Source organism: Phalacrocorax aristotelis, chromosome 9, assembly GCF_949628215.1.
Source record: "Phalacrocorax aristotelis chromosome 9, bGulAri2.1, whole genome shotgun sequence".
Lineage (NCBI taxonomy): Eukaryota > Metazoa > Chordata > Aves > Suliformes > Phalacrocoracidae > Phalacrocorax > Phalacrocorax aristotelis.
This window is the reverse complement of record NC_134284.1, coordinates 28515925-28538414: the sequence shown is the minus strand read 5'-3', so window position 1 is coordinate 28538414 and position 22490 is coordinate 28515925. Positions and strand designations below refer to the sequence as shown.

At 45.7% G+C, this 22490-nt stretch overlaps 1 long non-coding RNA gene across 3 annotated transcripts; it reads left to right on the top strand.

Annotated features, from left to right (window-relative positions):
- The first annotated feature begins 569 nt into the window (after positions 1–569).
- Positions 570–16817, top strand: LOC142062097 (uncharacterized). 3 transcript variants are annotated; one of them, XR_012662370.1, is made up of 3 exons: positions 570–1302; positions 7148–7261; positions 16325–16817. It is a non-coding gene; the product is annotated as an uncharacterized LOC142062097 (long non-coding RNA). The 3 variants fall into 3 exon arrangements; XR_012662371.1 differs by lacking the exons at positions 7148–7261; positions 16325–16817 and adding an exon at positions 2925–4159; XR_012662369.1 differs by lacking the exons at positions 7148–7261; positions 16325–16817 and adding an exon at positions 1970–4159.
- The last annotated feature ends 5673 nt before the right edge of the window (positions 16818–22490 follow it).

Below are 22490 nucleotides of genomic sequence, written 5' to 3'. Positions count from 1 at the left end.
TAGCCGGCCGCTCTCGCGATACTTTCCCTCCGAGCCGCGGGTGTGTGTGAGTGTGCGTGTGTGTGTGTGTGTGTGTGCGTGCGTGTCTGGTGCACACAATAGCCCCCGCCGCCCCGGCCAGCCCCGCCGCCGGCGGCCGGTGTGCGCTGCCGGCTGCGCCCTCCCCCTCCCCCTCCTCTTCCTCCTCCTCTTCCCCCTCCCCTCCCGGCCGCTGCATTGGCAGCGCGGCCGTCCCGCTCCCAACTCCGCTGCGCCGCCGCGGAGAGGGCGCGCCCGCCCGCTGCAGCCCGACGTGCCGCGGGGGGCACGGGGGGGGGGTCTGCCCGCCCAGCGGGGAGCGGCGCCGGCGGTGCGCGGGAGTTGCGCGGGGCGCGGGAGTTGGGCGGCGCCTGTCCCGTGCCGGGGATGGGGCGGGAGGGGACGCGCTCCCCCGGATTTATCTTAAGTTGCGCGTCAGCTGATAAATACCAGATGCGTACGGATTTTTCAAGATGACCTTTTCGGTAGTTGATTTGAATTTTAAATTTTAATTAGCTGTAATCCCATCAAAAGTGAGCGCCTTCGGAGGGAGGGGGGCGCGGGGCCGGGGCCCGGCCGCCGTTCCCGCCGCAGCGCCCCGCGGTCAGGCCGGGCTCCGCCGCAGAGCGGCGGCTGCCGGAGCCCCCGGTGCTGGAGCGGGGCCGGCGCGGCGGGAATGTCGCTGCCCTGGGCCGTCCCGGGAGCCTCCGGGCTGGCAGAGCGCCGGGAGGGGAGGCAGGGGTGGCCGCAGGCGTGAGGCGATGCGCTGCGGGGCTGCTGTTTGGGGGGTTTGCTGCCGTTGTACAGGAAAAGGGTGGTGTTAGGTGTGGGTGAGAGGCGGGGGGAGCGGGGCACTGGGGGCCCCTCAGAGCTCCCCCGCAAACACGCTGCGTGGTGCCAGTTGGAGTCTCCAACCCGTGCCTCAGCCTCCAATAAGTCAAGCAGGGAAACTCCTCTCTCTTCCTTCCTCTAGGTCCCTTGTCTAGATGATCATATCTGCAGGATTGCAACTTTATTTTTTTGTGTGTGTGCCTTTTCCAATGCACAACGGTAGCATTAGCGCCTTAAAACAGCAGGTTTATTGATTTCTGTATTTGTTACTAATTTAATCCTGTTCTTCGATATTTTATCTTTAAGCTCTTTGCCACAGAAGTCAGGGTAGACGTTGCCAACACCACTTTTGTCTCACAGACCTCGGCTATTTAACCCCGTCGGCAGCGAACGCCAGGATATTTAGGTGGTTTTTGAGCATTAACGACTGCATCATCACAAAGCTCTTCTCAGGTATTTGGTAATGCTATCATCTATACCGTTCAAATTGGGACGCTCCAGCCCAGGATGTGGAGGTGCCCAGCTCCAGCGAGAGAGTTAAAGGTCCTGGGGTTAAATCTGTCACCATTCACTAAAGCTGAGAGTTTTATCTGTTTGTCCACGATCGCAGATGTGATCGATTGGGGAACGGGAGCTCTCTGGCCTTTTAAAGGCGGTATTGTCCCACAGCCGCAGACTGATAATACAGGCTCCGCCAAAAGCGGAGCAATTTCTTCCCCAAAGTGCAAGTGCAGTTCCCGTTAAGTTACTCTGTGGGTTTGTTGACTAGGAGAGTTTTGCTGCCTTTGTATACTGGAAATGTTAGGCAGTCTCTTGTATTCATATGAATTACACTGCTTGGCAGAAATCCCTCATTTTGTGTCATTTGTTGGTCGTTTTTCCTTCTCCCCTTTAATAATAAGGGGAGAAAAAGTAAAAAGAACCAAGGTTTTAATTGCTGTTTGGGTGCTGTAAAGTAGGAATAATTGTCTACAACCTAGCAGTGTCTTGTTTTTAGTAAACTAGTTACAATGTCACAGTAAGTCTGTGGTCATTATTGAGTTCGAACTGTCAGAACATGCAACAACACTCCCCTTTTCTCTAGGCACCCATTGTACACGTTGCTGGCTTGCTTTTTCAGGACTCAGAAATACTACACTCACCTTCACACCAAGGCAACGACAGATACAATACAGGTGTTGTACTGATGTAACTACAGTTGTATAAAATACTGGTAGTACAACTCTAATGTAAACAAGCCCAAAGCCATTACTGGAGGCAAGGCAACAGGAAGAACTGCCCCAGAAACTTTATTCTGAGAGCTCCTGCATTCCCGAAGGGCCCCCTGAAAGCACGACATGGCAGGCAAACCGTCTGCTTTCATCTCCCTGGCTGCTGAGCCCTTTGCAGGCTGAGGGCTCCCCTACCACGAAGCCGGGAAGAGGCTCCTTTTTCAGTCCTTCCCCAAGGGAACAGAGCCAGGCAGCAGCTGCTCGGGCGATACGGAACTCTCCGACCAGCATCCATGCTTGGGGGAGATCACGCCACCAAGTATGAGGACGGCTCAACGTGAATGGGGACTGATGGAAGACCTCCGGAGCCACCATTTTAGGCATCCTTGTGCGGCCAAGTGCGTTCCTGGGTCCGGCTAAAACCCTCCTGGGCGCCAGTGAGCCTTTTGCTGTTTACGGAGCCTTCTAGAGTTGAGCGGAAAGCCCAGGTTTAGGGCAGAGTGAGTAAAAATCAGTGGTGTCGGCAGGGCATTCATTTGCCAAGTAAGGCTAGCCCTGCTCCTGGTTGTTTATGCTGCCTGGACACCAGCCAAAGCCCACAGAAATTAGTAGAAAAACCTACTGGATCAGGTCCATAAAGCCTGAGGACTCGCTTCCATTCTTACCTCTTTGATCCAACAAGGGAGTATATTTACCAAATGGGGCCTCTCTAGCCACCTTTATTGGCCAAATGCAGAAGTGGTAGCAACAGGTTTTTCATGTGATTTAATAGTTTTCTCTCTCACCGCATTGGGCAGAAGCCTCTTTGTGTTTGTTTCTATATGATTTCAGTGCTTTTATGTACTTTTTTTTTTTTTTTTGTAGGGCATCTTCTTTGTGGTAGTCCAGTTGTATTGCAGAGGGAGAGTCAGGGCCTGAGACTGTTTGATAATTGCAGGGACTGAAGATCTTTTCAGTGCATTGGTCATAGCAGGGTTTATTTGCAGAAGTTCTTCCAAACTTTTCCAAAGGGTGATTTATCCCATGGAGACAGCAGCAGGCATTAGAAGGACCAAATGCTTCATTTCCTCCTCTGAGACAGGGAGGAATTTAACCCCAAAGGATGCTGAGCCCCATGGTGTTAAGAGAAGGAGCTGCTGTTGGCACCCATGGATCTTCTCCAATTTGCAGTCTACTCCAGCACTTACTCTGCAGTCAAATCCAAGGTCAGCGTTCGGGGGGTTGCTGTTTCCAGTCAAGTCATAAAAGTGGGCACGACCTTTCCAAAGATCTTTTCAAGCACATCATCTAAGACTCAAGGAAGCATTAACTTGCACTATTGCCATTCCAGACATTAATCAGGGCATATATTGCAGACAGTCCCCTGAGCAGTGTGCTTATGTGACTCGTATTTGTTTTATGGCTGTCCTGCTGATTTCTCCCTGATAATGAGCCCCTGTGTGTGCACTGGAGATTTTGTGAGTCTATCTGTGGCAGCTAGGATCTTACATCTCTGTTGTCAAATCATCCTACCAAATGGATAGGCTCATAGCACTAAGCTGCATATATAAATTACATAATAACTTGTTGTATTTGCTATAACACACTGTCAATAAGGATACACCAATCTAGCGACACGCATTCAGAGCGCAAAGGACCCTGCAGAGGTACCGCTGGCACAGGTCACGTTCGACTCCGCGGCAAGAGCTTCCAACGTCCCTGTCCGAACCAGCCAGGCATTTAATAACACACCTGTACTTCAGCTCCCCTGTCAGCGCTGGGAGACAGCTTCCTCTCAGTTATTCATCTTCCATAGTTTCACTCAGCTTGCCTAACCCTCAACTTCTGGTTGTTTTTGTTACAATCTGCTGTGTTTTGGATTTCTCGAAATGGTAAATGAAGGTACTTTTTCAGTCTTCAAAAATCCATTGGGTTTTTTTCCGTAAAGGGAGCACACTTCTTGGTTTGGAGTGGTGAAGGAAATTTGCGTGGTATTGATAAGGCCCGCTCTCCTCTTTGAGAGTTGTTTTTTTTTTTTTCCTCTTTCACCCTTGCTAATCACCCTGGCAGCTGTATTATAAAGTTGCTTGGGTTTTCTTTGGCACATCGAGAATATAATATACATTTACTTTAAAAAATCTAATACAATTAAGTTATTTCCTTTTTAATATTTGTTTTGTTTATTTATCTATCCATCCCCAGGAAGGAAATCTGAGACCCTTTGTCATAAATTAGCAAGTGTGTAGAAGTTTGTAGCAGGATATATAGAGAATGACAATGAAAGGCCATAAATACCAGTGGACAGTAAGAGACAAAATTGGTGTCTGCTTTGGGACCAGGCGTAAGATTTATCAGGCCCAGACAAAGGTCTTTAAATCAGAAGCTGATGTATTCTCAGATAAGCTGAGCAGCACTGGTAGGGTCCAGTGTAGAGTTATTAATTTCTTATTAAAGGAGAGGTTCTTAATTGGTATTGCTTTATTTGTAAGCAAATAATACACCATGTTAACAATGCACTTTATTTTAGTAACTCCCAGAAGAAAACAGGGCTAAATACTGCAGAAGTGTTTTGCTAGATTAGGACTGGGAAATCTCACAATGGAAATCCTTGCTAAGCAAAAATATAACCTAAAATAAAGGGCTTAATAATAGCGATGTTCTGCTGCCAGTTTAGCAGCAGTTCCTCAGAAATGTTTTGTCCCATGATAAATCAATTTTACCACCAACTATTATCCTGAGCTTTGTGAGGCAGAGGGTTGGTGCACCTGTCCCACTTGTCTGCAAAAGGTCTTTTAAGCAGAATCTTCTCTTGGGACTTGTGGGGTTGGCCGAATGTGTTCTTAGCATGTGTTGTGATCCTCATTAGACAAATCTGCAATGTATCTCAGGGCATAAAAGACTCTAATTTTCCCATGTCTGTGGCATATAACCTTGGTCTTCACTTGATTTTTGCTTTTCCACGGGGTTTCCAAATCAACCCCGCCTGAGCAAATATAAACAAGCATAAGCATCCCAGATGTAAGTTAAAAAAAATGAAGCCCCAAACACCTCACTTTTCTCCATTCCCCATGCTAAAACCTTCATGTGCTGCACAGTTCACACTGTCATTGCTACAGTCTCTTTGTTGTTGGCCTTGGTGATGCCCACTTCTGCCCTCTCGAACCTGTCCAGATCGCTACAGCACTCACCTCTACTATTCCTTTATCTGTTTATCATGTAGTGAATCAAATCCAAGCTCCTTGTTCCCACCTCCAAGGCCCTCTGTAATTTGGAGCACTCATAGTGGCATCACCTTCTCGCCCCCTTCCCTACCCTCCCTGGATGTTTTCTTCTTCCCTCACCCCTGTATCCTTTTTGTGCTGTCCCTTGGGACTAGAACTGCTTCCCTGGCTCAGGGAGCCACACTTCTTCCATTACAAACACTATTTCTGTCTCCAGATATGTATACTACCAATTTTTAAACATATTGGCTCCCTTCAGCATGCGCATCTGTCCTCGTCTTCACCATACCTCAAACTTTCTTTGGTGTCGTTCTCCTCAGCCCAGTCAGAAGAGCTGGGATGAGGATTTTGGGAGAGGCGGCACAGGATGGGAAGGATTTGGGGGTGAGTCTGGGAGCCCTGTGCAGAGAGAAACTGGGCTTGGTGTGCTCCCAGCCTCTGCTTGACTGCTTTGGGAGCTGGGGTGCCTAACCTGTGTCTCTCAGAGCAGTCCAACCCCCAGGGATGGAGAGAGAAATAGGAGACTGGGGATGGGGAGAGCAAGACAGACCATTTTCCTAGTCAAAAAGAGCTGCTGCTGTCTCAGGGCTGTATAGTAGCCACCACACTGGTTGCTCCACTTCCCTCTGATGTATTCCAGGTGGAGGGGAAGTCCGGAGAATGTCATGTAAGAAATGCAAATAAAAATATCTTTCTAGACTTCCTTCTCTTACATACTGTCTGCCAAAGCCTTCGCTCCTCTCCTTTACTGTTTTGCCTATGGATGTGTTTTATGCTTTTATCTTGCTCTTCTGGTAAAAGAAGTAGTACTTGCTGTAAGTTTACATAACTTGCCTTTTACTGCTCTGGAAATGAATGTGGAACTTTGGTCTTAATTAGACTGTCAGTGTAAGTCCTGTTTTAATGAATCACTGAAATATGTGAATAACATTAAGCTTCAGAATATGGCTGCAGAGTTCACAGGGTGTTGGGTACTGAAAGCTGGTTGCCCGGCTGGGTCCATGGGGAGACAAGCACCTAGCACCCAGGTGAGGGTGTAGTAAGGCGGAAGGGACTCCCTGAAACTGGGGAGAAGGCTTGAATTTAGCTGCAGGTAGACCCCTCTGCCTGTGGAAGAGTTTTGATTTCAGAGCCCATACCTGTGTACTGAGCACTTTGCTCCGGCGCCATGGCTTCACCGTGCAATGAAACGACAGGCTTCGCAACACCAGGGGTTCAGGCGGCAGTTTGAGATCCAAGCCATTACGTTACTGAGTTCCTCCCGCAGCCCAGCGAAGAGCCTGGGCTCCACCTGCACCCACAGAGGAGGAGCTGGAAATAAATGTCTCAGAATATGGGATAGTGGAGATGTCAGCAAATGTGCAAAAGCTCAGGGAAGAAATACCACCTCATTAAGACATATTCCTGATGCTTTTGCAAAATGTCAGTCTTGTCTGGCCTAGCCAGTGACACTTATTAAAGAACATTTGGAAAAAAGGCTTCCAGAAGCCACTCAGCAGCACACTTAGCTGGAGGTCAGCCTGTAACAGTGAAGAAGTGAAAGGAAACAACCCGGATTGGTAGGTAATCACCTGCCAGGGACTTGCGGTCATCGCTGTTAGGATGTCACCTGGTCGAAGCGGGAAGGGACGAATGGGCCACTGTTGTGGGAGTGCAGTAAACTAAAAATAATACTGAAAGGACTAGGAGATTTGCGTAAGAAGCAGGTGAGGGCCAAAACCCCGTGGTTTTTACATCTCCCTTAGTTTGGCTGACCTTCAAGACCCAGACAGGGCGATGTGCCTAGATGGTCCATTTGGCTGGGGTGACTGTAGGACCTTAGTCTGCGTAGCCAGTAGTGTACACAAAGTGATGCGCTGCTGCTCATGTCTGCCTTTAATTCCATAGTCCAAAAGGCTACTTGCAGCCGAGAGAAGCAGAGGTATCCTCCAGCTCAAGTCCAGAGCAACGTTCAAAGCACACCTTTGTGATCGGGATACTGTTCTCTGCTGCATCACAGAGGTGAGTATGGGGGAGGATTTAAGACTACTCACATTTAGACCAGACTAATAAGAAGGCTAGGAAAGAAAAGGAAAGCAGAGGTCCTTTTAAGATCAGTTATGATAAAAAACCCCTTGGAATTAGTTTTTTTGTTTGGTTATTGGGAGTTACACCTGAACTCTTGCAATTCTTCCAGCATTTGATGCAGAATCAATACCAGGAAGACCAGCTTTAATCCAGAAACTGAAGTCCAAACAATCTCTTTCTCCTAACTAGCAGATCAAATTGCTCATTTAACTCATTTCTACAGGCAAGGTGGGCAAATGTACAGAGATTTATATAGAGGAGAGATTGGAAAGAAAGAAATTGCAAGTTAAATGGTGTTTGAAGTGATAGGGAGCTCTGGAGAAATAGGCAAGACCTGAAGAGCAGAGAAAGGATAAAAATCATGATGATCTCTAGAGAGGCTGAAAAAAGTACATTTTATTTACTGGAAAAATAAGATGGGTAAAGGCTAAATCCCACAATCCCTTACTCATGCAAGGAATCCTGTTGACTTAAATACTTGTGTAAAAGTATTTCTGTGGGTAAAGTATTTCTGTGGGTAAAGGATTTGTTGGACTGCATCCAGAACCGGGTTATGGTTGATGTTTTCACAGAGACAGCAGTCTTTCGTATGCCACCCCGGGTAGTAAACAGCAATCATGGGACACGTTTTACAGGGCACGCCAAATATGTAAAAGAAAAAAACCCCAAAACAAACCCTTTGCTTAAGTGCGTGGGAGGTTCAGGGTGGTGGGGGGCTAAGAGGAAGGTGACTCAGTGACCTGGGAGGCAGGGTCGCTGGTTACAGCTCTGCTGCAGCCGAGCGCAGACCCTCTGCCGGAGAACGCCGCTGCCAGCACAAACTCGCAAAAGTTGTTTTGGCGCCTGGCCTAGAACAACACAGGGCTGTTTTTTCCCCTTTTGTGCTGGGCTCTGTTGCACTGGGAGAATGTGAGAGTTTTAATTTTACACACAGAAGGAAGAAAGAATACAACTTTTTTTTTTTCTTTTTCTCCGCTGTACTTATCTTTGTGCGTGGTGATGTTACAAAGCCAGGTCAGCAAGTATTTTATTCCAGTGACAAGTTTTTGTGCAAAGGGCACAAGAGGCGGCTATGAGGGACCAGGGCGCCTGTAATAGTTACAAACAGAAGAGAAAAGCCAGGATGTGCTGCCCGCACCTTTAGCTTTCTGCAGTGGGTTCTTCAGCTGCGGGCTACCAGGTCCAGCTGATGCAGAAGGAGGGAGAGAGCAACAGGCAGAGCAGGAGAAGGGAGGTTTTAGGTGCTTAAAGCCTGGTAGACAAATGAAATAAAAAGTCCCGTCTCCTCTGTGCCCTGCTTTTGGCACCAATGACTCGGGGAGCCAAGTTGCAAATCTTGCACTTGTCCAGGTGTGCCTGGATGGAGATGAGTGACTCTGACCATGCATGACTCTTCCTACATCTTCAAAGCAGCTGGCAGAGTGACCCTTGCATGTACCTGCCCAGCAGCACCAGGAGGGGCTCCGCTCTGCCTATGTGAGCCCAGTCTGAGGAAGCCAGAGGAAGACTAGCTCATCGTCCTCATCCTTCTCCAGGACTTTGCAGAAGATGCCGTGAATGTGCACAGCCCCGGTGTCATTGAGGCTTAGTGCTAGGCAGGTGCCCTGGATCAGGACCTAAATGGTTAATTTTCAAGTGGCTTCTTGGAGCAGATGTTCCCATGTGTATACCCTCCTTCCCTCTTCTGACACATTTCCTACACAAACAGCAGATTGCATTGCTGCTGTCCTTTTGATCTGCGGGAGGGGGAGGAAAATCCCACACAAATGATATTAGTTCTCTTTTCAAGCAGGCTGGTGACGGTGCGTACGGGCATGTGCCTCCCTCCCACCTCTGCCTGCCCAGATGTCTTCTCTGGGACTTTAGTCTCTGCCCACTTCTGGAGCTGCTTTAAGGTTGCTTACCTTAGAGCTTGGAGGGAAAGAGGAGGTAGGGTTGAGCAAATTGTGGAAAAATTATGACTGCAAAACATTGCTGTCTGTCTAAACACATACAAAGGCTGGTGTACAGGCTGATGCATCTGCTACCATGCTGCTGGTGATTGTGTGGTGCCTCGCACTTGTGTATCTGTGCTCCTTGCGGGCACTGATGAATTAAGCCATGCTGCCTGGGTGAGGCCTAAGACCTTCTCAGGCAGGAAAATGTCTTTGAGCTTGTGTCTAGGACTAATCCCAAACCTGCTGTCCAGACCAGCGGGATTTAGACCCATGCGCCCGCGTAGCCTCAGGGTCGTTGAGGAGGGATGGCTCTTGCAGACTTGGTGCCAGGTGGCTCAGGGATGGGTAGCAGGAGCCTACAGGATCGGATCAGTATGGGGAGATCAGCCCTTCTCTCCTTCTTTCAGGATAAGAACACGGGACAGCAGATAAACTTGGCAAGACAGCGGGTTTAGGATGAATTAAAGGAGGTGATTCTTCGCGGGGTTGTAGTTAAGGCGTGGATCTCCTTGGTACAGCACCTTCAGGGTGCCAAGACTGCATGGGTTCGGAGGACTGTGAGAAGATTTCATGGTCAATAAATTCACCGAAGGGTGTTAAATGCAATAGACTGGTTTTGGCTTAGAAAGCCACACAAAGCTGACAGTGTGAAGAATATTCTGGGGAAGTATCACTGATGGCTCACCCTGTTGTCACATTCATCCCCCCACATCACTGCAGTTCTTTGCTGGGGAGAAGACACTAGACTAGGTGTACCTTTGGTCTGCCCCAGGATGGTCTTTTTTATGTTATTATCTCTAGTTCAAGATAGGGAAGAAAGCTTGCTTTCATTCTGCTACTGGCAGCAGTTGCAGAAGCCCTCTAGACATATAGTGGAGATGATGGAGGTGGGTGTGGTGGCCACCAGTTTTTCTAGCATCGTCCTCCTAATTCCTTCCTGGGGCTTGACTGGTGTGAAAAAGGCAAACAGTTCTGCCTGAGCTCCTTCCTAAAAGACCAGACATCATTGTTCAGGAAGAGCCTTTGGGATGGCTGGGATGTTTAAAGCTGCCGGTATGGCTGGCCTTGCCACAGCAGCTGGCTGGATGCACCAACACAGGGCAGGATGCATGCGTGAACCAGCCTAACGCTGAGCTGGCTGCCACTGAGAAATCTAAATGTAGCCAGCGGAGTTTCAGAAATTGGATCTTTTCCTTCATTTAATTTTGTCCTCTTTCCCTGCCTTAGCATCATCCTCATTTCTAACCCCCAGCAGTAGGCTTATAGTATCAGGGCTCTCTCCTGTTGTCTTTGGAGGCTTCTATAACAAACACCTGATTATTATGAGAATGATATTTCTTGAGGCAGGGAATGGCAAGGCTCAAACGTGACACTGTGATCAGCCAAAAGAGCAGGGCAGGGAGTGACTGATTGAAATACTCTAAATAACAAATTCTTTTAAACCAAAAACAATTCCAAAGAGACTCAGCCTATTTACAGATGTTATTCATATAGAAGGAGAGTCAAATATCATCGAATAACCCACGAAGCCTGACTTGCTCACTGGCTTAGAGAGGATGCACTAAGCTTTGTGCTTTATTTCACTTGGTTTCTTGAGCTTGTAACCAGAACCAGGCAGTTCGCAGCAGTCAGCCCGCATGTTCAATTCAGCTCCTTCTTTTGTGGTTAAAATTGTTAAAATTGCTCAAGAGTCTGTGATGAGCCCGCGTCTGTGTGGCTGTTCACCAGCATTTCTGCAGGGGCCTAAAGTACACGTGGATGCTGTGTGGGTCTGTGCGGCTGTGTGCCTCCGGGAGGGTGCGTGCAGTGGTGCGGGCTGGCACGGGCAGTGCCGGCACCTCCACTTCCCCAGCGCCAGAACATCTGCCCCAGCCCAGGGCACTGGCACAAAGCAGCGCTGCTCTTGGGGTGAACCCAGCCCTTTGCAGCAGTCAGGCAAAAAATATGTGTAGCAGCAACAGGCACCAGTGGGGAAAGGAAAGAGCAGACTTGTCACACTCCTGGAAGGAAAAGTGCAGGTCATTTTTCTTCCAGTGTTTCAAATACAGCAGCTTTTCCAGGAATGTTTGGGGTATTTCTTAGATGGCAGTTTTCTGATATCCTTGGATTTAGCAAAGTTTTCATGTTTAGTGTTTCACCTTGACTCCAGGGGGAAAAAAACCCCACCCGGTTCTTTGTCTTCCCCATTTAGATTTTCTTATTATTTCTCCATTGCAACCCACCAGGTGAGCTCTCATTTCAAAAAATATGCGGATGGGAAAGCTACAGTTTGTGGTACTTTCATTTCCCTGTAAATTTTCTGAAGTTGATGAAATGATAAGAAGTTAGAGACTGAAAAGAAAAGCAGTCAGGAGACTGGGGACAAATGAATCCCTCTCACTCCTCAACCTGGCATCTCCCCAACACCTTTCATTTTATTTTGTTCAGCAATACCAACAATAGGAGACAGAATTATTTGTCAAGTAATCAAATGTCCTTTGTGAATGCTCAAAAAGTGTTTTTTTTTAGTTTATTTCCACATGTATTGGGCTTTGCTGCTATACATTCTCAGGGCTGTTTAAAAGGGCAGTTGTTTTTTGGGAGAGCACATTTCATTGAAAGGACACCAGAGTTGTCTGAAGCCAATTCATTCTGAATTCAGATGAAATAAGGTGAGGGAGGAGGAAAAATGGGAAAAGTTAAAAGCTTTGGAGAAAAGCAGGTTATGGTAGGTGCACTCCCAGCCACCAGGAGCTCAGGCTGAACACGGGAGATGAAGATTTGCCCAGAAGCGTGGGAGGGGTGGGGTCTCCACAGACCATGCAGGAACACTTGCTCTTAAATATTGTTCTGTCCATCAGATCACATTCTTTGTACTATATCAGTAAAAGCTAAAAGCAATTTCTTTGTTTGTGCCTTTCCCAAAGTTACCGGCATCCCTCGTTCCCACCTCACAGTTGGCCCATTGTGTGGTACCAGCTCTTCTTCCCAGCTGCTTTTACAGGTCATCCCGGCAGCCTTACCAGAGCTCAGGGCTTAGGTGTTCGCCCTTCACATCAGGAGACCGTATGATACATTTCAGCATTTAAAAAGTTAATTTTATCAGTTTCATTGCCTTGTGTGTAACAGATATTTATGAAGTGTGTGTCCATACGATTTCTACCACTAAGCTTCTGACCCTGTGGCAGCCCTAAGGCTTAGTAGACTTAAACACAGCAAGGCTCAAATTCTTTCCTTTTAACATCAAATCGTTCGTTACTGTGTGATACATTCAAAGGCTGCAGCGTGGAAAGTAAAAAATGCCCATTGTTGCCAATAATATAATCACATGTGGGGCTTAATCCTGTAAACGTGCACAAGTAAAGTTACTTACATATGTAAGTCTTTGGTGGTGCATGCAGCCATTTGAACGTAAGCTCCTCAGCCTGAACATGCATCTGTACAGTATTTAATGTGAAGGGTTTGAGCCAGCCTGGGGTCTTTGTGCTAAATATATAGTAATTATTATAATGAGGGTATTAATGATTTGTTTGTGTGCTGTTCTTACATCTAGTGCCAAATATTATATAGAATGTGTATCTGGGAAGAATTCAGCCCTTCGTATTTTATATCTGTAATAATCCATGACTGAGTTGCTGGATTCCATCTCATTTGTATATGCCATATTTTTTTCCAGAACATCTGTTTAAACCCACACTGGATAGCTGCCAGGTTAGTGGAAAGGATATGGTATAAAGAAGACTTTTGTTTCCTCTGAGCAAGGAGAAAAATAAGTTACAAGTCGGTGCATATTGCTGAGAAGAAGCAACTTTTTCTCTCCAGAAGCAGATGTCCTGTAGTGTTTGAAAATGAAATGTTTTTGTGTCTCGCAGGCAAAGGTTCTGCGTTTCAACAATATTGATTGTCAGTTAGTACAGGCTGTCAGCCTGCCGTGGTTAACCTACCAGTTGTTGGAGAGACAATCATGAGCAATTAAGAATCACATTTCGCAGTTTCAAATGCATCCATATTGCCACTTTATTCAAAATCCTTTTTTCACGTTGGAAAGTACATTGGTGAGAGAGAAGAAGTTTTCTTTTTTTCCCCCTGCCAACCATATTTTCATTGCTGGCCAAATTAAGAGAGATATATATTGCTCATAAACTTACTGCAGTTACTTGATTAAAATCCTACATGCAGCACTCCTTTCAACATCAATCTATAATAATAAGGAGGGAGCACATTGCATTGCATGTCTTTGTGTTGCGCCTTAGATGCAAAGCACAAGGGAAGCGTCAGGGAAAGATTCAGCTGCAGAACAAGCAGCGGCACAATGAGAAAAGGACTGTTCTTTGCGAAGATGGACCTTTGTGATTTGAAACAGGGAAAATTAAAGGAAGGTTAAAACCTAGAAAAGCCAAAGGCTTAGCAGCTGAATTACAGCAGTGCTGGCGATGTGGCAATTATGGGAACGGCTGATAGAAGCAAAGTAGCAAAGTGCTGAAATCAACCTGTTATGCCAAAAAAACAGCCCATGTGAGAGGAAACGTGGAGTGCTATGCTACCCCAAAATCAGCACTGCCCAGAAGGCTTGTGACTCTTGTCACCCCTTTGCCAAGCACCTTTCAAGGCTTTGGTAGCTGGTGGCCTTTTAGAGGTAAATATCAGAGACACTGGCTCTGGGCACTCTCTCAGCATAACTCAATGTGTTGTAGCACCTGTGCCAGGCACTATGCACATTATGTTGTCACAAACTGCGTGTGTGCAGTCACCTTGGCTGGTGATTTTAGTCCAAACACCTGGGAACCATCTCAACCTCATGAGCCAACATGACTTGGAAGGACTTCATGCAAAGACAAATCCTGCCTCCTTTTCCAAAACTTTTCCAAACCAAATAATGCCCTAAAAGCAACAAAAACCCATCAGTTCTTCCAAGAAAGCACATCACTCATGGCCTCAAAAGAGATTTCTGACCACCAGATTACTCCCTCCATGGGGTTTCTTAGCACCCCAAACCTCAGATGCCGTTCCCACACCTCTGCCACCCACCTGTCATAAAATCCGTGTGTGGTGTGGTCCAGAATGCTCGGGAATGGGACTGGGAGCAGCATTGGCAGGTTTTGATGGTGGGAGTATGCCCCTTGCAGAACATCTGAGGTTCTGCCTTACACACAAGGAAGGCCAGTAAATGTCAAGTCCTAAACAATACCATATATATCATGCAGAGTTTGTCAAGAGCAATTAGTAGACCGTGTCAGAACACACTTCACAATTAAGAGGCTCAGAAAGGCAAGTTGTCTGTGAACCTGTCCATGGGAAGGATTTCTTTCCCACCTCACATTCCCCCCTACCCCATCATCACAAAAAAAAAAAAAACAAATCCTGAGCAACACCAAAACGCACCAACCCAGCAATGGACCTGAGCCAAGTTCCACAGTGCTGCCTTGGATTCACAGAATCACAGAGTGGTAGGGTTTGGAAAGGAACTCTACAGATCATCTTGTCCAACCCCCCTGCTTGAGCAGGCACCCCCAGAGCAGGGGCACAGGAACGCATCCAGGCAGGGTTTGAATGTCTCCAGGGAAGGAGACTCCACAGCCTCCCTGGGCAGCCTGTGCTGCTGCTCTGGCACCCTCACAGGAAAGGAGTTCTTCCTCATATTCAGGTAGAAATTCCTGTGTTCCAGCTTGTGCCCATTGCCCTTTGTCCTGTCGTTGGGCACCACTGAAAAGAGTCTGCCCCATCCTCTTGACACCCACTCTTTAGATCTTTATAAGCATTGACAAGATCCCCCCTCAGTCTTCTCTCCTCCAGGCAACACAAACCAGGTGTCTCAGCCTTTCCTCATAAGGGAGATGCTCCAGTCCCGTGATCATCTTGGTAGCTCTCTGCTGGACTCTCTCTAGCAGTTTCCTGTCCTCCTTCAACTGGGGAGCCCAGAACTGGGCACAGCACTCCAGATGTGGTCTCACTAGGGCAGAGTAGAGGGGAAGGATAACCTCTCTCAACCTGCTGGCCACACTCTTTTTAATGCACCCCAGGATATACTGTTGGCCTTGGCCACAAGGGCACAGTGCTGGCTCCTGGACAATTTGGCCACCAGCACTCCCAGGTCCTTCTCAACAGAGCTGCTTTCCAGTAGTTCACCCCCCAGCCTGTGCTGGTGCCTGGGGTTGTTCCTCCCCAGGGGCAGGACCTTGCACTTGCTCTTGTTGAATTTCATGAGGTTCCCCTGGGCCCAGCTCTCCAGCCGGTCCAGGTCTCGTTGGATGGCAGCACGGACTTCTGGTGTATCAGAATTGCATTGCAGCATTGATGGATTAATCAAGTTAAATCTTCATGATTTAGGATCCTGGCAGTAGTATTTCAGACAATTTGGTGCAGCATTACCAGCAAATGAAAGGTGCTGAAAATGGGGAATCACAAGAAAAAAAGGAAATTATGTAGCTGAATAATACTGAGAAATCATCTCCCACATGTGAATGTACACAGGTTCTGATACCAAGGCTGGTATGAGTATAAAAGTGAAGAGTTTCATCTTTAGTAAGACTTTGTCAATTCAAAACTTAGGTTAAAGGATTTCTGTGCAGTACATCTCCCTGAGCATCTTCACCTCTCTTCTGTACAAAACACAAGTTTGTGGCTTCACAATCACATTTTCCTATTTTTAAAACATGTTTTCTCTGCTGTCTTGCTTTGTGAGAAAGACACTGAAACTGCAAGAGAAACTGTCTCGATAGAGGAAACTGAAATGGCTTTGTGTGTGACATGTGAACAATGGAACAAAGTAAACACCAACAAAAATAGAAAGCTGTGCTTTATTTTCTCTCTGATCTTTCATTTTTAGGGTATATTTGTGATTATGGAGAAGTTCCAACATTTCAGGCAAATGGAAAATTTTTAAACAATTGATGTAATAGAGAGTTTAGGTGTTAGCATGCAATGAAACAATATCTTATTCTTACTGACAGTAGGATACAAAGATCTCTTGTGTTTAGGACTTCTAAAACTAGCAGTAACAATGGATAAATGTCTTTAAATGGACTGCAGATCTTTGCATCACACTTAATATCTAAATGCTTTGTCTCTTTGATTCTTCTAGGATTAAACATTCAAGAAAACTAAACACGCTTGTCTCCCTTCTCCCATGTTTGCCTTTGACTTGAGGAAAAGTTTTCTATTAAGTGACTCAAGCTGTGGAAAACCTCAAGCACCCTGAGCACCGTACTGTGATTTATGATTCCCAAAATCTTGATCCTGATACCAGAGATGAGAAACTTGGGTCTGCTTTGAGAAAATGATTTGCTCTTATGCTAAGCTCAATCGAATTGTTGACACTGACATTAAGCAAACATAGTAAGGTGTAATTACATTTTACACTGATCTATGAAATATTCATGTAATAATAACGAAAACATACATGCAATCATACAATATCATCATCATAAACTGTGGTCAAATACATATGATATTTGCAATTCTTATACCTTGTTCATATAAATAAATATTCATTAGAACTGAAACTAATTACTGTATGGTCGATGACAGCTGAGAATATTAAGCGCTGCTACTGAATTATGCCTTCAAAGGCAATTTTGAAATGAGATTCATCTTCAAGTTGTGGGTCAGTTTATTTGTCCAGCTATGATAATATTTTTTTCCAATGAAAGAATAATGTTTATACTAATTGTCATGAGAATGTCTAAGCATTTTTTGCAACTAGTAACCAAATTAGGGAGTTGTGAGTGTCTGTAAGTACACCAATGTGAGTCTATTTTCATATTTAAAATTGGCCTTTCCCACAGCTCATTCAAGTTTATGTTCTAGCCACATGTCCCACAGATAAATAAACAGATGCTCTATATAAAGAGTTAGATCATATTCTGAATGAGTGAGGAACATATGTCATCATTAAGGGAAGCTTCGGTGCCAACGCTGGCATTAAGGTAGAGGAAAGAAAACAAGGAATAACTTGAAATAGAGCAACATAATCCCAAGGAAGTTGTCAAAATCAGAAGAGAGGTTATTTGCACTAGAGTTGGCAAGAAAATGTTGTTCAGCAGTTTTTGCTGAAAAACAAAGGAAGAGCAAGAGGAATTTTTGATTTTTAATTAAAAAACATACTCTGTTGAGCTGAAACAAAAAACTATGGGTTTTTACCTCAAGATGCCAAGCCCCTAGGTTTTGTCTGAACAGAACTTTTTGCGAGGGATTTAAGGTGTCCAGTTTTCCAATGAAAATGATGACAAAAAGAGTAAAAAAGAAATTTCCCAAGAATATTTCTCTTTGTTGGAAACCTGGTTTTTTTTTCAGTAAGAAATTTTCATCGAAGTTTTTTTTCACATGCCACTGATGAAAGAAGGATATCCAGATATAGCTGATAATAGATCTTTACTGTCTGAATGGAACTAGATGACATTGTTTTTATTGTTACTATTGTGTTGTGCTTTTCATAAGTAGAGACTGGAAAGACAGTTCATGCCCAAGAGACCAATGTAATCTAAATATAAGTCTAGAGGCTTTATTTATAAAATGTATAGAATCAGGGGTTTTTAATTGCATGTGGAAATATTGTTCAGAGAAAAATACTGTGCACACATAAAAAGAATTTTAGTTCACAGGATTTGGGAAAATCATAAATGAAAAATCACGCTATACCTTAAAAAAAAAAAGAAGAAGAAACAGTTATCTGCAAATGCCTTCACCAATTTATCTGCAATTTGATCATAGCAGATGAGCAGAGGACTAACACAGAAAACCTGGAAAAGACCAAAGAGCTCCTTGCAGTACCAGGAAAGGGAAGGGTGTCTCTGATGGGCAGAGGAGAGGTCACTGATGCAATTAGAGGGTTTATGTAGGATATTGTTTCAGGTGATGGTTGACTTCCTAAACCACAAACTTCCTAAGATATATCTGAAGGTGCAGTGAATAATAATGCGCAAAGCACTGGAAGGACAGAGCTGCTGTTCCACTGACTTTTATCTCTAAATTCCAAAAAAAAAAGGGTTTATTTCTTGGAGGAAATCCACAAGAACTGAGGAATCCAAGGGTGGGAAGGGAGAGACTGTCTGGAGGAAAAGAAAAGACCTGTTTCCCTGCTATTGGAGTAGCGTGGTGGGATCAGGAAATCGGGGACCAGGCTGGGGAGCCTCTGGCCGGTGGTCTGCAGGGGAGGTGGGGTGTTCTGTATCTGCACCCCATGCACCAGCTCCAGAGGAGGCTGCTGGATTTAGCGAGCAGCTTTTGGCTGCCAGTTGCATTGGTCAGTGGCAATGTATAAAGATTTGGCAGTACACGGCCGGATCTGTGTGAGACTTGGCTGCCTGCAACATCTTTTTATGCACTTAATTTGAGAAATGAGTACACGACAGAAATCTCTGATGGCCTGATGTGGCAGAAAACATCCACTGCTCTGTAAGCTGAAAACGTCCTATAAAGCCCCAGATTCAGACATAGTCCTGTCTGAAGGAACCACCTGCCTGGCACTCTGCATTTGGAAAAGAAACTTTACCTTTGTCGGAAGGTTTTTTGGAGCAGAGCCGTTCACACCAACAAGCTTTGGGCTATTTCTTGTCCACAGTTGTGCAACTGCCTTCTGCCCAGGTCTTCAGCACTGCCACTAAATGAGTCCTACACCAACCAGCCCTTGCCAAGGGGTCCCAAATGTTTGGGAGTGAGGAAAAGGGGCATCCTGGTCCAGGGCAGCCACTTAAGTTGTCTTCTCCCAGTTGTTGAGGCTGTCACCGCCTGCCCTGGGTCTCTTGGAGGGGCAGGTGTTCTGAGGTTGACTGAAAGAAGAGCAGACCCGTGGTTTGTCGAACGCAGTCAGTGAGTGCTGGCAGCTGGTTGGCAATCAGGTATGATCCTACCTCGCTCCAGCTATTTCATTTATGTGACAGTTTGTGGGAAACATCTGGCATAGCATCTGACTGACATGTCTCCAGCTACAGAAAGCTGAGAAAAATCAAAGCAGCCACCAGGGATAACAAAATGCAGTTTTATGCATCTTAAACTTCATTCTCTTCTCTGAGCCAGGGGTAGTTCAGCTAAAGTCAGTGAAGGACAGGCTAAAGATAGCATGAACTTTGGTTAAAATGTTCCTGCCTGATGAGTACAATCCTTGAACCAGGCCATCCAGGTTCCCCTACCTGCACCATCACTGATTTTGTGTACAACCCTGGGCAAGTCATTTTTCCTTCCCTCACCTCAGTTTCTCTCCCTAAATGAGGGAAACGAGACTGATTTGGTCACACATGTTGATATCTGCCAGTGCAGTCCAGAAGAGTTAAATGTAACTACAGCCATTCTGGCTCCATCGATACCATATGTAACTTTTGGTGATCATCTAGCCGCCAAAGGTAAAACAGGACCAGGAGCTGGAGGATGAAACTTCTTTAGTCTAGCCTGGATGTGTAGAGCATGTTTTTAGGACAGATGATGAACGACTGCAGCAGCTTACCAGTGACCGTGGTGGATTCTCCATGCATGATATCTACATGTGGTCTGGAGGTTTTTCTGACATTAATAATAGAGGTTCTAGAAGACTAGAAATGTGTTTTATCATTCAGTTTCATTTCATCCAACACCTGATGTCCTCACTACTATATTTTAAAGATAATACTATTATTTGAGGGGAAACCTGGGTCTCTGCAGGGCTCAGATGCATGATCCAGTTACTGCGAGTGAACAAGCTACCTCATGTCAGCCAAGATGTGGTAACTCTGCGGGCACTTGCTCCTACAGGCAGTAACAATAGCTCCCTACAGCAACTGTGCGCTATTTCAGTTTTGCTTTCCCCACCACAAGAAGTGCCATTCCACTGCCTTCGCAAGAGGCAAAGCGTGCACACAGTTCTAACAGTTGCCCAGCTCAGTTGGTCTGACAAGCACTAGCTTGTCAAATAGAAGTAACTCGATCGAATGTCTGAGCACTAATATTGAAACTCTACTGAAAATGAGAAACCTTTCTGGAGATGCGTTCATTCTTAAGACATGGTAAAAGTGGATGTGGTTGTATGGTGGCAGAGTTCAAACAGGTAGCCCACAATCTTCTCCATGGGTCTACGTGAAGCTCTTCAGCTTTGTAACAAGTCACCGCTGCTGCTATTCAAAGTCACTGCTTGAAATACTCTCTGCTGTTGGAATACACCAGAACAGCCCTCCTCCCATATCCAGCCCCCATACAGAACAATCTAAATGCAAAAGAAATTACAAAAAGAGTGTTTTTAGAAATAATTAGGTCAATTAGAATGTAACAAGGAGAGTGGTCTAGACATAGACAGCATTTAAATTAGCAACAAACTGCTCCATTTGGGTTCTTCACCTATTTAATCATCAATTCATCTTTGTGAATTCCTAGCAAATTAGAGAATTTGCTAATTTAACGTACCCTGAAGGTGCTGACTGAATTATGTATCAATGTCACTGATGCCTGCTCTGTCTCAAGCATAAGAGAAATGCAGCCAGGCTCTTCAGAGAGGGGCTTTGGTGTCACACACTCTCCAAGGATTGCACAAAATGCTGAGTTTTCGAAAGGACTGTAAGGTTAAAAAAGTCATTTTGGTTCTGCATGAACCAATCTGAATTTCCTTTAAACTTTCTTTGCCCCAACCTGAAGCCCATGCACAAAGCCACCAATAAAAGAGAGGGAACTGAAATAAATTTCACTCTTAACATGTCCTGCACTCCAAAGTTGCAAGTGGCTATTTTTGAAGCCAAAGGTAATGAACAATAATCACTTTTATAAGTGATACAGTATAAGCACACCTAAAAGTGGAAGATGATAGAGGAAACCATAGCGTCCTCTTACATGATATGCTAAGAAACTAGTGCCATGGCTTGATAGCACTTCTCCCAGGCTGTACAAGATGTCACCAGTCTCTCCTAGTGGGGCTAACCCTTACCTGGGGTCAAACCGGCCCCTGTGGAAAGCCTGCACAGCAGTTACCCACCATGCAGGTTGCTCCTCTAATGAAGTGGCACGTAAAAAAAAGTCTGTATAGTTGATGCCCTGCCAGAAGCCTAAGTGTCCTTCCTCCGGGGCTCAGACATGATCCTCTCATGTCCTTCTTCAGGACTGACACAGACTTCAGTGGGACTGAAATCAAGCTCTGAAGAAAAGAAGTGTATGGTGCATCTCTGAAAGAGATCTTTGCAGAAAACATGGGTGGGGAGGGAATGGAAGCTGAGGAAGTTAGGTGGGGAACATATCTGGGAGGAAAACAAAACCAGAATTTTTGAAAAGTCCAATTTTATGCTGCACAACCTGCATGTTTTACCCTCTTTGTTGTTCGCTTTCATTTTAGGCTCAGTAGCTTGAGGATGCCCCTACTGTGCAGTCAGTAACAGATCAAGGATTCAATCTTGGGCTTTGCTTAGAGCAAAAAAAGATTATATTATTTGTCACACACAGTAGCTCTGCATAAACATCCCCTACAGAAGGGCATGCTCCTGTCTGGTGAGACCAGGCTGACAGTCCCAGAGATCCTTTCAGGTATGGTGGATGGAGTGGAACCTCTACAGGTAAGAGGCAGCATCGTTCCAAGGTGAGGTGCGCTTTGTCAGCACACCATCATCTGCAGGGGTTTCTGGAAAACAGGCCTACTGTCAAAGGGTTCAGATACTTCTTGAGTGGTATTCAAATGCCTAGAGATATAGGGATGGGCGCAGCCTTGGCAAGATTTTAAAAGCAAGATAAGGAGAAATGAATAATTAGGCATCTGACTGGAGCTGAAAATTCACATCTCTCCTCAAGATCGGTGAACTGCTTTGGCTAAAATAAGATGCAATTTGAGTCTTTGCCAGTTGCTGTATTAAACTGAACCCAATTCCCCCCCCCCCCCACCTTAAGATCAGAGATGGCTTTGTTCAATGTTGGAGCACGTCAGAAATTCTTCTGGGAGCCTTGGAAGTCTAAGCGAGGGGGGATGGAGAAGAAGGAGTTACCATATTGCTGCATTTGGCACTGGGTGCAACCAAGTGAATGCTGACTCCAGGTCTGGGTCTGTGATTCTGGAAGGTTTTTGATAAATTAAAGAGGCTGTATAGAATTAAAGAGGCTGAATAGATGCAGGCACCCACCTCGGTACCCCTTCATGCCTGTTTTAGGACATTTGGATTGGTTAAATATAGACTCCGAAGAGAGGGTACCTCTGCTCACCCCGGGCTGGCTGTTTTCAGAGAGTTTTGCCCTTCATCCCAAGACCTTGCACAGACACCAGCTCTCTTCCATAGCCACTTGCTGGCTTTAAAATGACTTGCTGCCGTCCC